This window comes from Nycticebus coucang, chromosome 2 (genome assembly GCF_027406575.1).
Source record: "Nycticebus coucang isolate mNycCou1 chromosome 2, mNycCou1.pri, whole genome shotgun sequence".
Lineage (NCBI taxonomy): Eukaryota > Metazoa > Chordata > Mammalia > Primates > Lorisidae > Nycticebus > Nycticebus coucang.
The window spans coordinates 86,113,656-86,136,866 of record NC_069781.1 but is presented as its reverse complement, the minus strand read 5'-3'; the positions used below and the strand labels follow the sequence as shown (position 1 = coordinate 86,136,866).

At 40.7% G+C, this 23,211-nt stretch overlaps 1 protein-coding gene and 1 pseudogene across 1 annotated transcript in view; one reads left to right on the top strand and one right to left on the bottom strand.

Annotated features, from left to right (window-relative positions):
- TRPM6 (transient receptor potential cation channel subfamily M member 6) overlaps positions 1-23,211 on the top strand; it is a 200,706-nt gene that overhangs the window by 5,686 nt on the left and 171,809 nt on the right. The gene's annotated exons all lie outside the window — the stretch shown is intronic.
- LOC128574553 (60S ribosomal protein L17-like) lies at positions 11,819-12,373 on the bottom strand (annotated as a pseudogene).

Here is a 23,211-nt window from a genome sequence, read left to right as displayed (position 1 = left end):
AAATAAAAAGTAGAATGATGGTTCTAATGACAGGGCTGGGGGATGAGGAAAGGGGAATTGTGTAAAGGGTATAGAGTTTCAGTTCTTCAGGATGAAAAAGTTTTGGAGATTGGTTCCACAACAGGATCAATATACTTAACAACACCAAACTACATACTTAAAAATGATTAAAATGGTAATTTTTACGTTATGTGTATTTCACCACAGTTAAATACAAAAACCAAAACCAAAAAGGAGGTTCTCACACAAATTCCTTAATAATGGGAATGTGAATATGGTAGTTGAATTTGCTTAAATATCCAGTGGTGGAATTGCTGGATGGTATGGTAGTTCTATTTTTATTTTTCTAATACTATTTTCCCTTGTGGCTGTACTAATTTACATTCCCACCAACAAGGGTTCTTTTTCTCTGCATCCTTGCCAGCATTTGTTATCTTTTGTTTTTTTTAATAATAGCCATTATAGGGCGGTGCCTGTGGCTCAAAGGAGTAGGGCACTGGCCCCATAGACCGGAAGTGGCGGGTTCAAACCCAGCCCCGGCGAAAAACTGAAAAAAAAAAGCCATTATAACTGGGGTAAAGTGTTATCTCACTGTGCTTTTGATTTGCAATTCCCTGATGATTAGTGATGTTGAGCATTTTTTCATATACCTGTTGGCCATTTATATGTCTTTTCTTCCTAAAAAGCATTATTTGTTTTTAACAAAAGTCCCAGAGTTTTGCTCTGTTGCCTAGGCTGATCTTAAACTCCTGGCCTCAAGTGATCCTCCTGCCTTGAGCTCCTACAGTGCTGGGAATTTAGACCTGAGTCACCATTCCTACCTTGTTCCTTGAAGTATAAGATTATATCGTTTATTTGAAATCTTTCTACTTTCTGGATGTTGGTGTTTATTTTTATAAGTCTTCCTCTTAACACTGCTTTTTCTGTATCCCACAGGTTTTGGTATTTTGTGTTTGATTTTCATTTGTTTTAAGAAATGTTTTTATTTGGTGCTTCATTTCTTCTTTGATCTGATGGCCATTCAGGAGTGTATTGTTTATTTTCCATGTATTTGTAGCTTCCCGTGTTGCTCTTGTTACTGATTTATGGTTTTATTTCACTGTAGTCTGAGAAGATTTTGCTTTTTTTTTTAAATTAGTGGATACTTGTTTTGTGTTTTAGCATATTGTCATCCTGGAACATGTTTCATTTGTTGATGAGAATGTGTATTCTGTAGCTGCTGGATGATATGTTCTATCAATAACTGTTAGGTACATTAGGTCTAAAGTGCAGTTTAAATCCAATGTTTCTTTGTTAATTTCTGCCTAGATAATCTGTTAATGCTGAGAGTAGAGAGTTGAAGTCCCTAACTATTATTGTGTTAGAGTCTCTTTCTCCATTTAGATCTATTAATATTTGCTTTATATATGTCTGGGTGCTCTGATGTTGGGTGCATATATGTTTAGAATTGTTACATCCTCTATCTGAAATGATCCCTTTATCATTGTATAATGACCCCTTTTGTCTCTTTTTACAGCTTTTTTTCTTTAAATTTTGAAAGAAACATTTTATTGCATAGTGATAATATGCAAAGAGAGTAGATTTTAGCTACTTTAACTCTTCCCTCCCCCAAATGAAGTAACTATGTGAGATTATGCAAATGTTAATTTGCTTGACTATGGTAATCCCTTCGCTATGTACATATTATGACGATAAGTATAAAAACATCAGGTTGGGCAGGCATCCAGCTAAGGAATAAAAATATCATATTGGGTGGGTGTGGTGGCTCATTCCTGTAATCTTAGAATCCTGGGAGGCCAAGGCAGGCAATTGCTTGAGGTCAAGAGTTTGAGACCAGCCTAAGCAAGAAGTAGACCTTATCTGCACTAAAAATGGAAAAATTAGCTAGGCATTGTGGCAAGTGCCTGTAGTCCCAGCTACTTGGGAGGCTGAGGCAGGAGGATCACTTGCACCCAGGAGTTTGAGGTTCTTGTGAGCTTTGATGATGCCACTTGGTGAAAGAGTGAGACCTTGTCTCAAAAAATAAAAAAAATGTTGTCATGTAAAATATATTCAATTAAAAAAGCATAATAAAGAGAATCAGTTTCAACTTTAGACAGTTGGTGAGGATTACCTAGAAATTCAAAAATATACTTGATATGTATTCTAGAACTGGCTAAAATATTTATTTTTATAAATGGTAACTTTTAATTTCAGTTTATTGGTACCTAGTTATGCTATCTGTGGCTCATTTGTAGCTGGCGTCATACCAATATAAAGCAAGAGCAACCTGAGTCCTACATAAGAACATTTTTGTTATTTTATTATCTTTGCTGTCATTTTCTGAACATATTGCAGTGATCCTGTGTTCAGAAATTCATTTTATTACTGGAATAAAAATTTAGAGAAATGGGTGCTCCATAATCATTACAGAGCCCTTTGTCTCTGACTATAAAGAAAGGAGCACAGGTTACATGACAGCAATTGTATTGCTAAAATTTAATCCACCTTTCAGAGTTTCATGGTACAATCATAAGTATGAATGAAGGATTATGTATGAAATTATTCATGACATTTTGTTCTTTTTATAGTTTTTGACTTAAAGCCTATCTTATCTGACATATGTCTTATATGTCTTGGTACTCTTCACTTTAATTTCCGTTTGTGTAGAATATCATTTTTTTTTCTTTCTTTTTTTTTTTGAACAGAGCCTCAAGCTGTCATCCTGGGGAAGAGTGCCATGGCATCACAGCTCACAGCAATCTCCAACTCCTGGGCTCAAGTGATTCTCTTGCCTCAGCCTTCCAAGTAGCTGGGACTACAGGCGCCTGCCACAACGCCTGGCTATTTTTTGGTTGCAGCTGTCATTGTTGTTTGGCGGGCCTGGGCTGGATTTGAACCCACCAGCTCAGGTGTATATGGCTGACGCCTTAGCTGCTTGAGCCACAGGTGCCGAGCCTAGAATATCATTTTTCTTTTTTCCTTTTTTTTTTAGAGACAGAGTCTCACTTTATCACCCTTGGTTGAGTGCTATGGCATCCCAGCTCACAGCAACCTCCAACTTCTGGGTTTTTAGGTGATTCTCTTGCCTCAGCCTCTCGAGTAGCTGGGACTACAGGTGCCTGCCACAATGCCCAACTATTTTTTTGTTGCAATTTGGCTGGGGCTGGGTTTGAACCCACCACCCTCGGTATATGGGGCCAGTGCCCTACTCACTGAGCCACAGGCGCTGCCCTAGAATATCATTTTTTCATCGCTTAGTTTTCAGTCTATATTTATCTTTACAGGTGAGATGTTTCTTGTAGGTAGCATATAGTTGGGTCATAATTTTTTTTTGGAGACAGAGTCTCACTATGTAGCTTTTTGTAGAATGCCATGGTGTTACAGCTCACAGCAACCTCAAACTTTTGGGCTTAAAGGATTCTCTTGCCTCAGCCTCCCAAGTAGCTGGGATTACCGGTGCCTGCCACAACATCTGGTTATTTTTAGGTTGCAGTTGTCATTGTTGTTTAGCAGGCCCAGTCTGGGCTTGAACCTGCCAGCCTGGGTGTATGTGACTGGTGCCCTACTCACTGAGCTACGGACACCGAGCCTGGATCATAATTTTTTTATCCATTTAGCTGGTTTATATATTTTAAGTATGAAGTTTAATCTGTTTACATTTAGGGTTATTACTGACGTGAAAGTTTATTGCCATGATTTTATTAATGGATTTCTGGTTGTCTTGTGTATCTCTTGTTTCTTTCTTTCTCTCATTGTTTATCATTGTGATTTGGTGGTTTTCTGTAGTAGTAACATTTGCATCCTTTCTCTTCATTTGTGTGTTTGCTCTGCCAGTGGGTTTTATACTTTCATGATGGTAAATATTGTCCTTTTGCTTTCATGTGTAGGACTGCCGTTAACATTTCTTTCTTTTTTTCACGTTTTCAAACACCAACTTCAACCAGACCATAAGCATCTCTCTTAGGGCTGGTCTAGTGGTGTTGAATTCCCTCAGCTTCTGCTAGTATAGGTTACTTGGCTGCCAGTTTTTTTCTTTCAGTACTTTGAATATATCATTTCATTTTCCCCTGGCCTTTAAGATTTCTAAGAAATACACTGTTTAGTCTTCTGGGGATTCCCTTGTAAGCACTCTCTTTGTTTTTGACTTCTGACAGTTTGACTATAATATGCTCTGAAAAAACTTTTTTGAATTTTATCTTTTTGTAGATACCACTAAGCTTCCTGTACACAGATGTCTAAATCTCTTGCTAAACTTTGGAAGTCTTCAGCTATTGTTTAATTAAATAGGTTTTCTATCTAATGTAGTTTCTTTTTGCCTTTTGGAACACCAAAAATTCGAATATTTGGTCTCATTATGGTATTACAAGGACTTTGCTCATTCTTCTAAAATTGTTTTTTGTCTGATTGAGTTATTTCAGGAGACCTGTTTTTAAGTATTGATATTTCTTCGCTTTATTTAGTCTATTGATGAAACTTTCTAACGTATTATGTATTTTATTCAATACAATTTTTCAGTCCCAGAATTTCTGTTTCTGTTTTGTTCTCTCTTCCTAAGCTTCTCATTCATATCCTTAATTATTTTTCTTATTTCTTTGTATTGTTTTTCAGTATTCTTTTGTCTTTCAGCAATCTTTCTTTCTTTCTTTTCTTTTTCTTTTTTTGAGAGACAGGGTCTTGCTCTTATTCAGGCTGGTCTCGAACTCCTGAACTCAAGGGATCTTCTTGCCTTGGCCTCTCAGAGTGCTAAGATTACAGGAGTGAACTACCATTCTCAGACCTCAGCAAACTTTCTTAAAATCAGTATTTTGAATTCTTTTCCTGAAGTTTTGTGAATTTCTTTTTCACTGAGGTCTTACACTTTTCTGGAGGTGTCATATTTCCTTGCTTTTTCATGTTTGTTGTGTCCTTACATTGTTATCTGCACATCTGGTGGTCGATATGATTTCTTCAGCTGTAAATAGTGTCAGTAGTATCTGAGGTTTGCTCAGTTGCTTAGAATGTGGTTGTTAGTGGAGGCTGTGGTGAAGTTTTGCTGGAAATGGGGATGCCAGATGGGTCAGTCCTTAGACCTCAGTGGTGGCAGTGGTAGGCCGGGTGTGGTGTGCCTGTCCTTGGGTCACAGAGTGGTATATGCTGGCATAGGTGTTAGTGGGTTCAGATGGGCCAATTCTTGGGCCCAGGGCGCTTTCTTGGGTTCCAATAGTGGCAGTGGTGGGCCAGGTGGTTGCACATGTCCCCATACTCCAGAACAGTAGGTTTGGCATGGGTCTTGACAGTAGAAGTATGGGGACAATCCTCTGACACCTAAGTGGTCCATACTGGTGTTGGCAGTGACTGCGACAGGCTGTGTGGGCCATTGTCAGGCCTGCAGGTGGTGTGTGAGGGTGAGTGCCATCTGTGGTGTTAGTGGTAGAAGGGCCTATCCTCAGGTCCTTGAGAGGAGTGCTTAAGTACCGGTGGTGGTGGACGGGGCAGGACAATCCCTAGGCCTTTGGTTGGTGGGTCTATGTACTGGGGGTGGTGGTTGTTGTGGAGTCAGGTTGTATAGGACTGTCCTCACTGCTGTCCTCTGTGGTGTGAGTGGGCGCTGGCTGTGTAAGGTGGGGATGGGGAGATCCCCAGGCCTCTGATGGAATACTTGAGTAAGGCCACCAGGCCAGCTGCTGGGGAGAGTGGGTTTGTTTCAGTGCCAGCATCCATAAACAGGTGGCTGGGGAGTGCTTGCTTCAGCTCCGGGTGATGGCTATAAATAGGACAGCCTTTTCTCAGAGTGCTTTTAAATGTGAGGCAACCCTGGAAGAAGGGTAGTGGAGTCACTGCCAATGGCATATGCTTTGGACCTAGTGGCAGTAGCCAGTGACAGTGCTTAGCTGTGGGCAGGGGCTGTCAATGGGCTTCCAGGGATGTGAAGATGCGATGGCGGTTGAGCCCCAGGGAACGATGCACCCAGTCATCGTTGGGCTCTCAAAATGGTGCTGGGCTATAGGTGTTTAGGACTTGGCAGAAGTGAAGAGGTGGGGAGGGTGGGGGAGGTGGGACCCAGCCTGAGCTTCCTCTCTGGAGCAGTGACATCATGTGATCTCTGGGCAGCTGTCAGAGCCTACATGAGTTGACAGGCTTTCCCATGGCTAGGACTGCAGGAGTCCATTGAGGGAATGTGGACCTTACCATTTCCTGCACTCGGGAGTCTCTCCAAGATCCCAGCTGATTCCAGCTGAGGAGGCTTTCTTGCTTCCTTCTCTCGTTTCTTTCCTTTGGTGTTTCTTGACATTTATTCTTAAGTGACCTGTTCAACATGTGATTATTTACTTGTTATTTTGGTTCTTCTTTGTGGAGGGTCAGACATTTTGAAGACTCTCTCATCTTATTGAATACAATACTTGCATGGATAGGTCATACTTATTTGTTCCTTGCTCAGTGGATGGACATTTGGAGTGTCTCTGTTTCTTCATAATTATGAATGAAACTGCTATCATTCATGCTTGTGTTCAACTTTTGTATGGAAACATGTTTTCATTTCTTTTTGGTAGTTGCCTAGGAATAAAATTGCTGGGTCATATGGGAACTCTGTGTTTCACCTTTTGAGGAACTGCCAGCATTTTCCCCCAAACAGCCACATCATTTTACATTATCACCAGCAATCTATGATAGTTCACTTGTATTGAACTATCCTTTTTGTACCCCCATCCTTTGTATTGTCTGACTTTCCTTTTTTTTTTTTTTTTTGAGACAGAGTCTCACTGTGTTGCCTTTAGTGGAGTGCTGTGGCGTGATAGCTCACAGCAACCTCAAACTCTTGGGCTCAAGTGATTCTCTTGCCTCAGCCACCTGAGTAGCTGGGACTACAGGTGTCTGCCACAACACCCAGCTATTTTTTGTTGCAGTTGTCATTGTTGCTTAGCTGGCCTGGGCTGGGCTCAGACCCGCCACCTTTGGTGTATGTGGCTGGCGCCATAACCGCTGTGCTATGGGCATTGGGCCTGACTTTCCTTTTTTAATAGTCATCCTAATGTCCTAGTGGTTGTGAAGAAGTACTGCATGGTTTTGCATTTCCCTAATGACAAATGATTTCGAGCATCTTTCATGTGCTTATTAGCCATTTGTTCTCTGGTAAATTGTCTATTCAGATCCATCTTGTGTCACTTATTTTGACCAGCCCTTGAGATTTTCTCCTGAGAAATGTACATATTCATATCCATACAACAGTCAGTAAAATTTCTAAGTGTTTGGATATCTCCATGGGTCTGAGGATTCTCACAGGGGGCATGCTATGTTGCAGACATTTTGTAGCAGGGCAGTGTATATGCTTGATCTCACTTGTTATTGTGTACCAGGGACCTCAAAGGACTCATATGATGATCAGATATTTAGAAAAATGCTTTGCAAACCCTAAAACACTATACTATTTTGTGGATTGGTATTAGCTTAAATTCTGTGGGTAAGTGAGGAGAGGCGAAGTGATTTTGTAAGGGTGTGGACTCAAGTCAGATTACCTCTATGTGACTCGAAGTGTCACTTTTATGAGTTGGTGTGTCCTTTGGGCAAATTACTCAACTTCTCTAAGATTCAGTATCCTCGTTTATAAAATGGGGATCACAACTGCATCCAGGTACTCTTAGGAAGATAGAGTTTATAAACAAATTGCTATGCATTGTGCATGTGGGAACATAGAGAGGGCTGAATACATTGTTATCCTATAGTTAATGTTATCTTATGGGCCAGGTTGACTTTTGAATATGAAAACATCTTTTTTCTTTCTGAAGAAAGTAGACATAACTTTCATTGATCTTTTAAGGGGCAAAGAAGTAATTGTAAATTAAACCCTGTAATCTTTTCAGGAAAGGGAATTTTCCTCCCAGAGGAATTTAAGTTTACAGGACAAAGGTACCCTGTGAAGATCTTTGGTCTGTGTCAGTTAATCCCCTCTAACCTTTGTCACCACTATTAGTATGTGCATTAGAGGATTTAACAACAAAACAAACCTCAATCTCTGTCCTTATTTGGGCCAGAGAAACTGAGCCTTCTAAATGGAATGTTTTTCTCTTTGATCCCAATGTCAAGCAAGCAGAGAGAAGAGGGTCCAAAGTCTTGCAGTGTAAAATCTTTTTAAAATTAACTAGAGTTTTTAGGAGAGCCTTTAAAAGTCCAAATGGGGAGGGAATCTTGCAGTGGTGTAAGACTTTACAGATTGGATCTTTATTCTTGAAGGAAGCAAAGAGGCAAGTCTGTAGGGCAGTGGTTCTCAACTTTCCTAATGCCGTGACCCTTTAATACAGTTCCTCATGTTGTGGTGAGAATAATTTTACAGTTCCTTTAATACAGTTCCTCATGTTGCAACGAAAGTAATTTTATGGTTGGGGGTCACCACAACATGAGGAACTGTATTGAAGGGTCACCGCATTAGGAAGGTTGAGAACCACTGCTCTAGGGGTTATGTTTGGCTTTCTTAAGCTTCACGCAGCCACTGCCCTGAAGAGGAAAAGTATTCTTCAGAAACAACTCTTCTCTCAAGCACAATTTGGATAAAATTTGCATCTTTCTGGTGGGCACTTGGATTTAGCAAGTATCTGGCTGAAGAGTGGGGTTGGAGAAGGACAGGAGCCATGTGCCCTGAGGGGAAGCCTTTCCTGGTCCTTCTTCACAGTGTCCTCCGGGTGTTAGAGTCTCTTCTTTCAGGTTAACTAAAGGGAAGAGCTGCTGCTATAAGGAGCAGGCTGGCACCTGGAGTTCTAGTTTGGTATTTTAGTTTTATTTTTTGACCTACAGATGATGATGGTGGGTTTAAAATTTATTTCTTTGATAGCCTGAGTTTGCAACTGGAGGTGGTGAAAGCAAAATATTCGTCTTTGTAATACAATCACAAAATGCTATCAGCATTTGAGTGACACATTCTTTATTATTATTATTTTTTTTTTAGAGACAGAGTCTCACTTTATCGCCCTTGGTAGAGTGCTGTGGCATCACAGCTCACAGCAACCTGCAGCTCCTGGGCTTAGGCGATTCTCTTGCCTTAGCCTCCTGAGTAGCTGGGAGTACGGGTGCCTGCCACAATGCCCTGCTATTTTTTTTTTTTGTTGTTGTTGCAGGTTGGCCGGGGCTGGGTTCAAACCTGCCACCCTCTGTATATGGGGCCGGTGCCCTACTCACTTAGCCACAAGCGCCGCCTGACACATTCTTTAAAAAAAGGAAAGCTGCTTTCTTTTTTAAAACCTCTCCTTTCTTATTGCCTGTTGGGGTCATTTCAAGGTCTGCTCCTTATAGGTAAAATATATTTCTTCTCATCTAAATAGACAAGAAATGTCTTCATGATCAAAACCCAGTGAAAATGGAAACCTGTTCTGTAGTTTAGCTCCTCAGTGCACTAGAGAAGGGCACTGTGTGGTAGCTGTGCTCTCCTATCCTTCCAGAATTGCACTGAAGGTGTAGTCAGTCTCTAAACAACAACACTGGAACTTTGAATGTTAAGTATAACAGTAAGAAACAGAAGTTGGGGAATTATAGCCTAGCAAATGATATTTCATATTTGCCAACTTTGGTTACTCACAGGATTCTTAGTATCCCACTAACAGACTTCTGAGTTTCAACTTCCTGGACCACCCTCATTCAATTAAAGCATCTTTTACCTCTTAGAATTTTAGGAGAATAAGTTATTCTGCATGGGAGGTTTATTTTCTTTTTTTTTTTTAGTGAATAATATACTGCGTTGGACCCTATCCTAAATCTTTATATTACAATAAAAATCTTAAAGATTTTTAAGATCTTTTGAATTAACAGATTTTTCTGTTAAATTAAGGCAAAAAATGTAAAGATTAAGATTTTAATCAAAATTAAAAAGTTAATTTTGTGGAGGCTAGCCAGACACTCAAGGAGCCATCCAAAGAAGAGGCTTAACTTCAGAGAATCAGGATAGAAAACATGAATCGGGAAAGGCTGAGACAGAAGAGAATTAATTCTACCATAAGGACAAGCAGGAGGGTAGGTATGGATTGAAATTACCCGCAGCTGGCAAAGACCACTCTTCAGGGCATCAGGGCAACTGCAGCCGAGATGCCTTTAACACCATAAGGAGATTTCTTTGTTTTTGCCTCTGATGCTTGTCAGTAACATTGGAGCCAAAACAAGAATGTTCATTTGGAGTAAGAGTTGCTGGTACTAGGTGCAAAGGTCTTTATAGGCAATTACCATGTTGTCAAACCTGGTATTAGTTACAATACAATTCTAAACTTTTGGAAAAAAAAAGATTTAAAAAATCTTAGTTTTGTATTTTGCAAATATATGTATATATATTTCTGAAATAGGGTCTTACTTTGTTGCCTGAGCTAAAGTGCAGTGGTGTCATAGCTCACTGCAGCCTCAAACCTCTGAGCATAAGGGATCCTGCTGAGTAGCTGGGACTTCAGATACACCACCACACCCAGCTAATTTTTCTAATTTTTGTAGAGACAAGTTCTTGCTATGTAGCTCAGGCAGGACTTAAAATCTTGACCTCAAGTAATCCTCCCCTTGGGCTCCCAAAGTGCTAGGCTTATAGGCATGAGCCACAACACTGGCCTTGTATTTTAAATTAAGATAAAACTCTCAAAGATTAAGTTAAAAATTTTATCTTAAAGTTTTACTTTAAATTAAGGTAAAACATTTAAGGGAAGGAGCATTCTTAATCAATAATTATTGGAAGTCTCTTGGAAATTGCCTAAAATTGTACCCTGTAAAACCAAGTATATGATATCCTCAGAGAAAATCCTTGGTCAGATATATCTGGGGGAACAATGGGTACTTTATCCCTTCTAGAGAATCATACTACTTGTATGTATTTATATAGCGACAAAAATATTTTCTTTTTCTTCTACTGAATACAGTATCATTGTTCTGCAGGATAAGCATTAGATAACACTGGTAATAAGCTCATGTGTGCTTTTGAAACTCAACTAGGCACTGAAGACACTGGAAGGAATAAGACAGGTCCCTATCTTCAGGGGTTTAGAGTACAGTGGGTCTCAATGGATCATGACAGTACAGTGTACGAGGATGAACACCAAAGGCTAAGAAAGCACCTGGAAGGAGGTCCTATTTCAGACTTAGGGTTTCCAGAAGTTTTCTAGAAGATACAATGTCTAAATTGGTGGAGAAAAAAGGGGAGTGGAGAGTATTCCAGGCAGAGAAAACAGTGTATAGAGAATACTTGGAGGTAAATTTAGAGAATTCAAAGTTGTTCAGTATATTCAAAATGTAGTGATTGAAGTAGAGAAGAGCAAGAGATGAAGTGGGAGAGGAACCACCCAAGATGTGACAGGCAGGAGACTGGAGCCCATGTGAAGTGTGGGAAAGAAATTGTCATGGCCCGGATGAGAGGACAACCATGTTTTTTTTTGTCCTGGGCTGCGTTTGAACCCGCCACCTCTGGCATATGGGGCCTGGCGCCCTACTCCTTTGAGTTACAGGTGCCGCCTAGAGGACGGCCATCTTGAGAGATGGCTGGTGGGAAAAAGTAGGCAGAGTTCTGCTACAGGTATTTTGAAACTTTTGACTATTAGAGCCATAGTGAATGTATAAGGAGATTGGCCTTCTGGAAATGAAACTTTTGTGTGTTATTTTATTACTATTACTTTTATTTATTTATATCTTAGAGGCCAGGGATCTCGCTATGTTGCCCAGGCTATCCTCAAACTCCTAGGCTTACGTGATCCTCCTGCCTCAGCCTCCTGAGTAGCTGGGATTAGAGGGTTTGCTTTATTTTTTGCTATGTGGCAATTAGGTATACAGTTGTAGAGGGTTTACTTGAAGCGATTATGATTATTATAATTTTTTTATTATTATTTGCATTTATTTTACCTTGCTTCTATTCCTGTGCCGTATGTTTTTGTTTCTTCTGTTTCTTCTGGGATCACTTTTTCTTCTGTGCTACCTCCTCTTCTGGTTCGGGAACAATTTCTTCCTTTTCAGTAAGGATCATCTCAGTGTGGCAGGGGGAGCTCATATATGGGTTAATGTGACCATGAGCTCTATAAGTTCGGTGATGCATCTCAGGTGCTATGTACACCTGGCGATGCTCAATGACCAGATAATCTAGACCCAAACCCTTAAGTACAGTGTTACTCTCTGCATTTTTAATCATGTGCAGCAAAAGTTCAATACTCTTTTTGGGCCACTGACCCTGTGTCCAGCCCCACTCTTTGGCCTGGGCACACCTACCACCTCCACCATTGTAACCTCAGAGTGGTGCACGCTGTTTCTTTAAAGTGACATCCTTCAGATACTTGGTGACTTTTCATATGTGCATACCCTTGATGGCCTGGGCAGTTTCACATGTGTTCTTAAAGTGAACGTGGAGATTTGAACTTCTTGACTTGCATGACTTTGTGGGGTTTTCTGGGTCAAGTGAATAGCAAACCATTTTCACAGATCACCTCAGGCTGCCTAGGGAAAGAGGAAGAGTGGTGGCTTCTGGGAGAATTCCATTATTTTTTAGAAGAGATGTGGAATGCCTATTTCTAGGTGTAGCTAAAGGAATGCTCATGAAAATTTATCACTGGATGGCTGGAAACTATTGTCAAAGCCCCGGGAGTCACAGGGAGAACAAGATCTCTCTAGTTTGTTGGTAGAGATCACCTATAGGCCAGAGAAGAAAGCAATGTCATCTTGCTCTTGTTCCGTCTCCTTTCCTTTCATTACAGCTTGACTTGATTTATTGAATGCCTGGTGATCCATCCCTGATTACATTTGTTCTTTTCTTTTACTCAAAATTCCTATTAGTGCAGATGTCTACAGACCCACATATTCACAGGTACATGTTTTTATGTTAGCTTATTGGAGAAATTTCTGTAATATCGTATGGTGGGAATATTATATTCTCCATGGGGTGTCCAGGGGGATATTGCTGGAGTCCCCCATCTATTTAAATCTAGTGGATACTTCACTCAGAGAATATTTCATACGTTTTGTGGTCCATAGAATCTATTTTGGGGAATGTACTGCTCTGTGCTGATGTACTGTAGAGTGCTGCTGATAAAAAGAAGAGACTGTGAATGCAGATGTGTATCTCTTACCTCCCGGTCTCTCTCTGGTCAAGAGGAGAAAAAAGGAATGCTGAAGTTTGCAAACTTCAGAGCTAAATGGGCTGTGACTTTCTGTAGAGCATGACTAACAGAACCTTGGGAAAAATTACCAAAAAGGAAAAGTTTGTCATCCATTCCTTATCTCTATCAGAAGCAGAGGAATTTTCTTCAAGACCAAGCCTTCTCTTTGGCTGTTCATGTCATTTCCTTCAATCTCTTTTCTATCTCCCCGAGATATTTACAGTGATTTTTGTTCTCTCATAGCACTTCACTTTCTCCTCCCTCCCTCCTTCCTTTTTGGAAGGGTCTTGTTCTGGCCTAGGTTTAACTGCAGTGTTGTAATCATAGATCACGGTAACCTTCAGCTCCTGGGTTCCAGTGATCCTCCCACTTCAGCCTCCCGGGAGGCTGGGACTACAGGAAACTGCCACTGAGCTCAGCTAATTTTTTTATTTTTTGTAGAGACAGAGTCTTGCCAAGTTGCCCAGCCTGGTCTGGAACTTCTGGCCTCAAGTGATCTTTTCACCTGGGCCTCCTAAAGTGCTGAGATCACAGGTGTGAACCACTGTGCCTGGCCTCCATGCCTCTTTTTGTTGACCTCTCATTTGTCTACAAAGTCCTGTTTTTTCAACATAAAATAAACTTTCTCTTAACTTGCCTATAAAATGTTGTGTAAAAGGCCTCTGGTGTCGGTATTAAATGGAACGTATTCCTCCTATGTAACAAGGAAGTGAGCATTGTTTAGTCACACAATTGTGAGTATTACTTTAGCGGAAGTACATAGAACACCTGGTAAAACCTTGGGCATTTATGAAAGTCTACATTAATGTGGATTCACCCAAGCACATCTTATGCTGACTAGCTGCCTCTTCTGTATTATAATCTCATTTCTGAATCTCTGTCAGTTTCTTTGTGATAAACACAATTGCCATACTCTTACTTTCTTTGCATTATTAAACACATTAGTTTTTCTTTGAAATTTTCCACTTTTGTAATGATGCAAACTTTTTTCTCCTTTTCCTAATTCAGTTTATCATGCTACTGTCTGGTTAGTAATCTCTGTTCTTTTTTCTTTGAACTCTTTCTTCTGCACACTCAAGCTTAGATGTTTCAAAAAAATTCTTAGAGCCGGGTATGGTGGCTCACTCCTGTAATCCTAACCCTTTGGGAGGCTGAGGCAGGTGGTTTGCCTGAGCTCACAGGTTCAAGACCAGACTGAGCCAGAGCAAGACCTTGTCTTTAAAAGTAGCCAGGAGTTGTGGTGGGCGCCTGTAGTTCCAACTACTTGGAAGGCTGAGGCAAGAGAATCACTTGAGCCCTAGAGTTTGTGGTTGCTGTGAGATGTGACGTCACGGCACTCTACCGAGGGCGACAAAATGAGACTCTATCTCAAAAAAAGAAAAAAAAAAAAAAGAACAGCTCAGTGCCCATAGCACAGTGGTTACGGCACCAGCCACAAGCACCAAGGGTGGCAGGTTCAAAACTAGCCCGGGCCATCTAACCAACAATGACAACTGTAACAAAAAAATAACCGGGCATTGTGGCAAGCGCCTGTAGTCCCAGCTACTTTGGGGAGGCTGAGGCAAGAGAATCACTTAAGTCCAAGAGTTCGAAGTTGCTGTGAGCTGTTATGCCACGGCACTCTACCAAGGGTGACATAGTGAGACTTTGTCTCAAAAAAAAAAAAAATATATATATATATATATATATTCTCGGCTTTTTAAAATTTCCTCTATTCTCTGCTTTTCAGTGACCTCATGGCCTTCATCATCACTTTAACATGAACCTCTTCTAAATTCTCTTCCAAAAACATCTCTGCATTTCTAACTACCATGGACTTACATCATTGCTTCTCAAAACCTTTGTTGTCTTTCAAGGACCTTCTGAAATTCTGGGTCTTCCATGAAGACTTCTGAAATATCCTCAGCCGATGGAATTCTCCTTCTGTAGAATCCTGTGGCCTACTCTAGTGCCATTTATGACCTGCTCTTTTACTTCGTATCTGTTTGTAAATATAAGTACTTCTCCTTTAGTGTTGGCATATGGGGCAGTTTTTAATTATTTAATTAACTTATTTATTTTTTTTTGAGACAGAGTATCACTTATCTCCCAGACTAGAGTGCCATGACCTCAGCCTAGTTCACAGCAACCTCAAACTTTTAGGCTGAAGTGATCCTCCTGCCCCAGCCTCTTGAGTAGCTGTGACTACAGGTGGCCTCCACAATGCCCAGCTAATTTTTCTGTTTTTTAGTAGAGATGGGGTTATGCTTTACTTAGGCTTGTCTCGAACTTCTGACATCAAGCAATCCTCCTGCTTCAGCCTTCCAGAGTGCTAGGATTATGGGCATAAAGCCATCATAAATGTTTCATTTATTTATGATATATAAATAATATGATTAAGTATATGTATTTTTTAAAGCTCAGTGTTTTTTCTTAGAGTGAGTATATTTTTAATGAGTGTATGAATAAACCTATTTTTCTTAGAAATATCAATTTTTTTTTGATATTTTGACAGAGTCTCACTATGTTGCCCTGGGTAGAGTACTGTCACATCACAGCTCACAGCAACCTCCAACTCTTGGGCTTAAGTGATTCTCTTGCCTCAGCCTCCCAAGTAGCTGGGACTACAGGTGCCCGCCACAATGCCCAGCTATTTTTTTTGTTGTAGTTGTCATTGTTGTTTGGCGGGCCTGGGCTGGATACAAACCAGCCAGCTCCGGTCTATGTGGCTGGCACCCTTAGCTGCTGAGCTACAGGCGCTGAGCCAGAAATATCAATGCTTTAAAGGACGAATGGAAAAGCTGGTAGAATGTGTCCTGCCTAAGGGTTGTGAAGGCCTGGTTCCACACACCACAAGCTTCCCAAGGTCACTGACTTTTTTTTTATTGTTGGGGATTCATTGAGGGTACAATAAGCCAGGTTACACTGATTGCAATTGTTAGGTAAAGTCCCTCTTGCAATCATGTCTTGCCCCCATAAAGTAAGGTCACTGATTTTAATGAAGTCTTTAGGACAGTGGGTGTAGTAGGAACCAAAATTAGCTGTATGATTAGAAATGGATTACAGTCAAAATTATCCTGGAAAAAGTCCCTGGGTGGGCATGATGGCTCAGGCCAGTCAGGGTGTCTCACACCTGTAATCCTAATACTCTTGGGAGGCCAAGATGGGAGTATTGCTTGCAGTCAGAAGTTCGAGACCAGCTAGAGCAAGAGCGAGTCCCCATCCATACTAAAAATAGAAAAAAAAAAAAGGCCAGGCGTTTTTGGCAGGTACCTATAGTCCCAGCTACTTGGGAGGCTGAGGCAGGAGGATGGTTTGAGCCCAGGAGTTTGAGGTTGCTGTGGGCTAGGCTGATGTCACAATACTCTAGCTTTGGGCAGCAGAGTGAGACTCTGTTTCCCTTCCATCCCCTGCCTGTCCCCCCAATATAAATAAAAACAGAAAAAAGTCCCTTAACATTGCTCATAAAGTACAGTATATAAATATTTTTATCTCTAATCACTTGTTCTCTATGTTGGAACTTTCTCCAGTTGAGTACTAGGTTAGATTAAATAGAGACTCTTGAAATACTAGACTTTATTCACTGAGATGAGATGTGCAGACCATGATATGCATGTGGGAACTGAGACCAACTGGGAAGTGGTATATTTTTGCTGCCACACAACTTTGCCCTAGTGTCTACACAAAAGTCACTCCTTGGCATTAGTTCTTTATGTGTGGTCCAGGGACTAGAGGTCCCTGAGAGCCAGCCTTTCAAAGGGTCTTCAGAGTCAAAATTATTTTCTCAGTGTCACTCAGGTGCTATTTGCCCTTTTTATTCCTTCTCTCATGAGTGCATAGTGGAGTTTTCCAAAGGTTACATCATGTGAACACAAGTATCTCACACGGTTTAAATACTCTTTCCTTTTTCAACTACATGTCTGTGTTAAGGCCCATTGTTTTTTATACTTCATCCCAAACTGTTTATTGAAACAGATTGAATGCAGAAGCAAATATGAGAATCCAGCTATGTTGAGCCAGACATGAAAGAGATTTGCAAAAATACCAGACAATGCTCTTTTCAAAAACTTAATTGTTTTTGAAAATTTTTATGTCAGTGTGATAGGTTAAAATGAACTAATGAGACAGGTCTCAGTTTTAATTTTTTATATGGTAAATATTGGTAGACATAATTTTTTTTGGTAGACATAATTTGTATAAATGGAAACTTTTTGGGGGCTAGAGGCAGTAGCTTATGTCTATAATACCAACACTTTGGGAGGCTGAGGTGGGAGGATCGCTTGAGGCCAGGAGTTGGAGACAAGTCTAGACAATATAGCAAGACCCTGTCTCTAGCAAAAATAAAAGAGTTAGCCAGGTATGGTGCATATGCCTGTAGTCCTAGCTTCTAGGGAGGCTGGGGCAGGAGGATCACTTGGGTTCAGGAGTTGGGGCTTACAGTGATCTCTCAAAGTGCCATGGAAGTCTAGTCTAGGTGACAGAGTTAAATCCTGTCTCTAAAACACACACACACAATAAAGCCTTTTGGGAGTCCTTGATAACTTTTATCAATATGAAGGGATCCTAAGCCCAAAATGATTGAGAACTGCTGCTCTTGGGCTTGATAGACAGGCAGTCACTGGGTTATGAACGAGATAGTTTCCATAGGTTTGTTCTTAAGTTGAATTTGTATGTAAGTTGGAGCAGGAACATTTACCTATCACCTGTAATAGCCTCCTTTTGTAAGTGCGAGTCACGTGTCAGTTGGATGTCTGTAACTTGGGAACTTAATTGTATAATAGTCTCTGTTCATAAGGGTGAGTTGTACACAGGGCAGATGTTTGTAACTGACTGTATTTCTGAATGTGGAATGGCAATGAAACTACCCATGCTTTTAAAATTATTTCTCTTTCTGCCTTACTTTTCACTTACCAGCCTTTTTTCTAATTCTTTTAGCAAAGTTTTTTTTTTTTTCTTTTTTGAGGCAGAATCTCCCTCTATCACCCTGGGTAGAGTGCCACGGAGTCATAGCTCACAGCAACTTGAAACTCTTGGGCTCAACGGATCCTCTTGCTCAGCCTCCCAAGTAGCTGAGACTATAGGCACCCACCACAACACCCAGCTATTATAGAGAGGTGGTCTCTCTCTTGCTCAGGCTGGTCTCCCAACTCCTGAGCTCAGAAAATTCACCTGCCTGGCCTCCCAGAGTGTTAGGATCATAGCAAAGCTTTTGAATTTGTCCAAGTTACATATATGGTATGTGTCTCTACCAAATTTTAAGCAGAAAATTCCTGTTGTAAAAAATAGGGCAAACAATCTCCACTGTGTATGTAAATCTTACTATGGATGACATAAATAAAATTTAACCTGCAACTCCTAGTAAAGACTTTATTGTCCCAGACGATGGCAAATTTCCTAAAAGGAAGTTATTTAAAAGTATAGTTTCACTGGTCACCCGAAGAAGAGGTTTTCTAGATTATGTAGTTCACTCAGAGGTAGTCTTAGTAAAGTTTTGGATAATTTAACATAGTACGTGTAGCCTAAGTAAAGGCTATCTGTGTGCACAGATAACAAATTTGTGGGTATTTTGCTGCTTAAAAATTGGAGAGGATTGTAGATATCTGATTGAAAAATCTTAATGGATTAGAGTGGTTGTACCACATGCAAAAGGCTCCACATTCAATTAAAGCTCTGTATTTTACTATCCAGGGACAATTATAAAGAAAACTCATAAAGTAATCTTCCATTGCCTCTTCTTATCAAGATGATTTAACACGGTCTGAAATCACAGATGTTTCATTTGTATATTTAATTCACCAGGAGACTGGTCAAACCCTGGATCATGAGCGACATCTGAACAAAAGGATGTTTTCCGCTGCTATTTTGAAATTGGGTTTTGGGGCTGAAATAAGGAGGGCTTTCTCCAACTTGGAAAGAGAGGGGAAAGGGTATGATATCATTTTAATCTTCATATTTGTGATAAACTCTTCTGGAATGGTCACTGTTGAGCTCCCCTAATTCTCCAGTTGGCCATGTGGAGGATTCCTAAATGTTTTACTCATTTTCTTGTGAGTTTATGTGGCCTAGAACTTTATTCTGAGGTTTCAAATGGCCTTTGGTTGACAAATCAGTGTATGAAATGTCAGTACAGTTTCTCACCTATGCAGCAGTGGCATATAACATTTCATTTTTAGAGAAGTTACAAAAAAAAAGAACACAAAATTAAAACTACCAGCTAAATAGTGACCACCTTTTCCCACCTCAAACAAGAAAAATGTATAAAGTTGTCTTCTGTACTCTTTGTGAAGCATTGCCAAATAGCAACCTCTCGACAGAGTATTTAGTGGAAAATCAGTCAGTATACCTCATGCCAACGTTGGTGGAACAGGCCCTTGATTTTGAGATATTTTGGGTTTGGACACTGTTTTTCCAAGGCTGTCCCTCTTGGACTATGTGAGTCAGATGAGGTATTCCTGTAGAATTCATGCAATTCTGTAGAGGCCCTGAGCTGACTCTTCCAAGTGAATGTGTTGGCTTTGCACTGATGGAGTTTTCCTGAGCTGACAGATGATTGTGGAAGTTAAGCTGGAGACCAGGTGTCTGGCACTCAGTTTGAAGAGGGGGGGTCTTGCTCCAAGGGAGAAGCTCTGCAGAGAAAATATCAAATGTTGATCCAGAGTCTGAAAATATTACCTATCTATTTGATGAATTTGGGCCTTATGGATTTCAAGATAACACTCTCTTTTGAAGTGGATTACAATAAGGTTAAGAGAGAAAGCCCAGTAAGTGCAAATAAACATGGTTAGTGCTATGATGTTAAAATATTAACAGACTGGGGACGCCAGAATGGGAATAAATTGTCAGATCCACTGTGGAAGTATTTGATAAATGTTAGATATTTTTTAAAGGTGAAAAACCATAAAAAGAAAACAAATGACCTGTTAACCTTAGTTTCCTTTTATCCCAATCATGGAGGCTGATTGGATGTTAGAAAAAAATCATTTTTTGAGAATTAAAGAATACCTCTAAAATACAGGTTGAGCATCTCTAATCCAAAAATCTAAAATCCAAAATACTACAAAATCCAAAACGTTTTAAGGGCCAGCAGGATGCCAGAAGTGGAAAATTCCACACCTGACCTCATGTGACGAGTAGCAGTCACAATGAAGTCGAAACTGTGTTTAATGACAAAATTATGAAAAGTATTGTATGAAACTAAATTTAGTCTGTGCTCATAAGTTGTATGTGAAACATAAATGAATTTCTGCAGGAAAGTGGACCCCAAAATTTGTGTCTGGCCTGAAGGCCAAGAGTGTTCTTGGCTTTGCTCAGGAAAAAATTCAAGCCTTAAGTTGGAAACAAGCAACATTTATTAAAGAAACCAACAGCAAGCAGGCTCCCCATAGACAGAGTTGCACCTTTGCATTGCTGGTGAACAGTAGTTATGGCTATCCCTTGATATATGCTAAATAAAGGGTGACTGTTCATGGATTTTCTGGGGAGAGGGTGGAGATTTCCAGAAATGAAGGTGGGTTCTTCTTTTCATACTATGTAAAGTAACTTCCAGGGTTATAATGTTGAATGTAAACTGTCAAGGTGCCAGTGGGCATTTGTGTTAGGGTGCTAACACATTATAAGCAGGGTATAATGAGCAAGAAGGGTGAGCATTGTTTTTTTCTGGTCTTACTTAACCTGTTTCTTTCTTTTCTTTTTTTTTTTTTGGTAGAGACAGAGTCTCACTCTTATCACCCTCGGTAGAGTGCCGTCGTGTCACACAGCTCACAGCAACCTTCAACTCCTGGGCTTAGGCGATTCTCCTGCCTCAGCCTCCTGAGTAGCTGGGACTACAGGCGCCCGCCACAACGCCTGGCTATTTTTTTGTTGCAGTTTGGCCGGGCCTGGGTTTGAACCCGCCACCCTTGGTATATGGGGTCAGTGCTCTACCCATTGAGCCACAGGCACGGCCCTTAACCTGTTTCTTTATTGCATCCTGATTTCCTGTTTGTCTTGGTTTGGGCCTTGAATTTTTTTTTTATGATTATTTTTTATTTTTTAATTTTTTTAATTAGAAATTTTTCTTTTTACATTTAAGATTAATGTGAGGGTACAAATATTTAGGTCACGTTGTTTTCATTTCTAAGGTAAAGTTCAAGTTGTAGTTGAGCCCTTCACCCAGGTGTGCTGTATACCCTTATTTTGTTCACATTAGGTGAGAACTTGCCAATCGCCTTCCCCCTCCTCTTTCCCCTTTCCCTCCTCTCCCTTCCTCTCACTTAAATATACTTCTGTTTTTCTCTCATGTGGGCATGTAGTTGTTTATCTTGGTTTCATATTATTATTGAGTACATTGGATACTAGCTTTTCCATTCTTGTGATGCTTTACTAAGAAGAATGTATTTCAAATCCATCCAGGTAAATACAAAATATGTAAAGTCTCTATCCTTTTTATGGCTGAACAGTATCCCATGGTATACATATACCACAGCTTGTTAATCTGTTCCTGAGTTGATGGGCACTTAGGTAGCTTCCACATCTGGGTGACTGTGAATTGACCAGCAATGGAGTTAGGCCTGCCAATTCCCTATCTCATTTAGACTTGGGTCCCATTCCCAAGATATCTCATTTCGCTTGTTTTGGATATTTCTTTGGAAATCCCCACCTTCATTTTGGGCCTAAGATTGGATGTAAAGTATAATTTTGTTTAGGGTCAGGCAAACTGAGACCAACACTATTTCCCTTCTCCTCTGTCTTTCCCTCCCACCTATAGCGAAAATTAAAAAAACAAACAAAATCGGGTGGTGCCTGTGGCTCAGTGGGTAGGGCGTGGGCCCCATATACAGAGGGTGGTGGGTCAAACCTGGCCCTGGCTAAACTGCAACAAAAATAGCTGGGTGTTGTGGCGGGCACCTGTAGTCCCAGCTACTCGGGAGGCTGAGGCAAGAGAATTGCTTAAGCCCAGGAGTTGGAGGTTGCTGTGAGCTGTGAGCTATGATGCCACAGTACTCTACCGAGGGCAACAAAGTGAAACTATGTCTAAAAAAAAAGAACAAAAAACCCAGTCTCCTAAGACTACCAGGACAGCTGCACAAATGGCATAATCCATGAATTAGGCCTGCCGATTATGCCATTTGCAACTATGATGGCCATGACTATTTGCTGCTCCAGTGGCAGAGGCCAGCACATTGGATGTTTGTCCCATATAGATTTGAGCCATTGAATCAGAACCAACAATCATTTGGTTCTGTTGAACTGGATGGGGAGCGGGGCTCTCTGCTATGTACTGGAGAGTATATAGAAAAGGTTACTATTATGAGACTGAGGGGAAGGTAAAGGTCTAAATTGAGATCTGTTTGAAACACTTACAACTAAAGCTGTCTTTCTGGTAGTTTTGAGATTTTGTGGAAGGAAAATTTCTATGTTCTTGTTTCACACAGGCTTCTTGTTTACACCTTTGGAGGGAAAATTGTACACGTGGGTTCCTGAAGTTCTATTTAAGTGTGTTCACTTCATGGCTTGTTCAATAATCATTGCCTTGGGGCCGGGTGTAGTGGCTCATGCCTGTAATCCTAGCACTCTGGGAGGCTGAGGCGGGTGGATTGCTATAGCTCAGGAGTGTGAGACTTGGCTATACTAAACATAGAAAAACAATCAGCCAGCATTGTGGCAAGCACCTGTAGTCCCAGCTGCTCACTCAGGAAGCTGAGGCCAGAGCCCAAGAGTTTGAGGTTGCTGTGAGCTATGATAATGCCATGGCACTCAACCTTAGGGCAACAGAGTGAGACTCAAAACAACAAAAGACAAAAAATAAGACAAAAACAATCATTGCCTGGGCCCTGGGGCAACAGAAATGACTGGCACTGGACCTATGGAAGCTGGAGTCCAGGAGGGGACAGTGGGCCCATGAAGCAGTATGAGAGACCTGTGAGGGAAATTTGGAGGTCAGGATGGATTTTTCTAGGAAAAAAATACATCCCAGGCCACCAACCAAAATAAGACCCAGGAAGAAATCCCAGCCTTTATCTAAGCCTTTCAGAGAGCTAGCTCTATGAGGTATTTTATGATCTCCATTTTTATAAATGAGCAAACGGGCATGAAGAAATTGAGTAACTTTCCTGGAAAGTCCCACTTTCCAGCCTTTCAAAAGAGAGCATCGCTGAGCCCAGCTTGCTTAACGTGTATATTTAGGCTCCTAAATTGT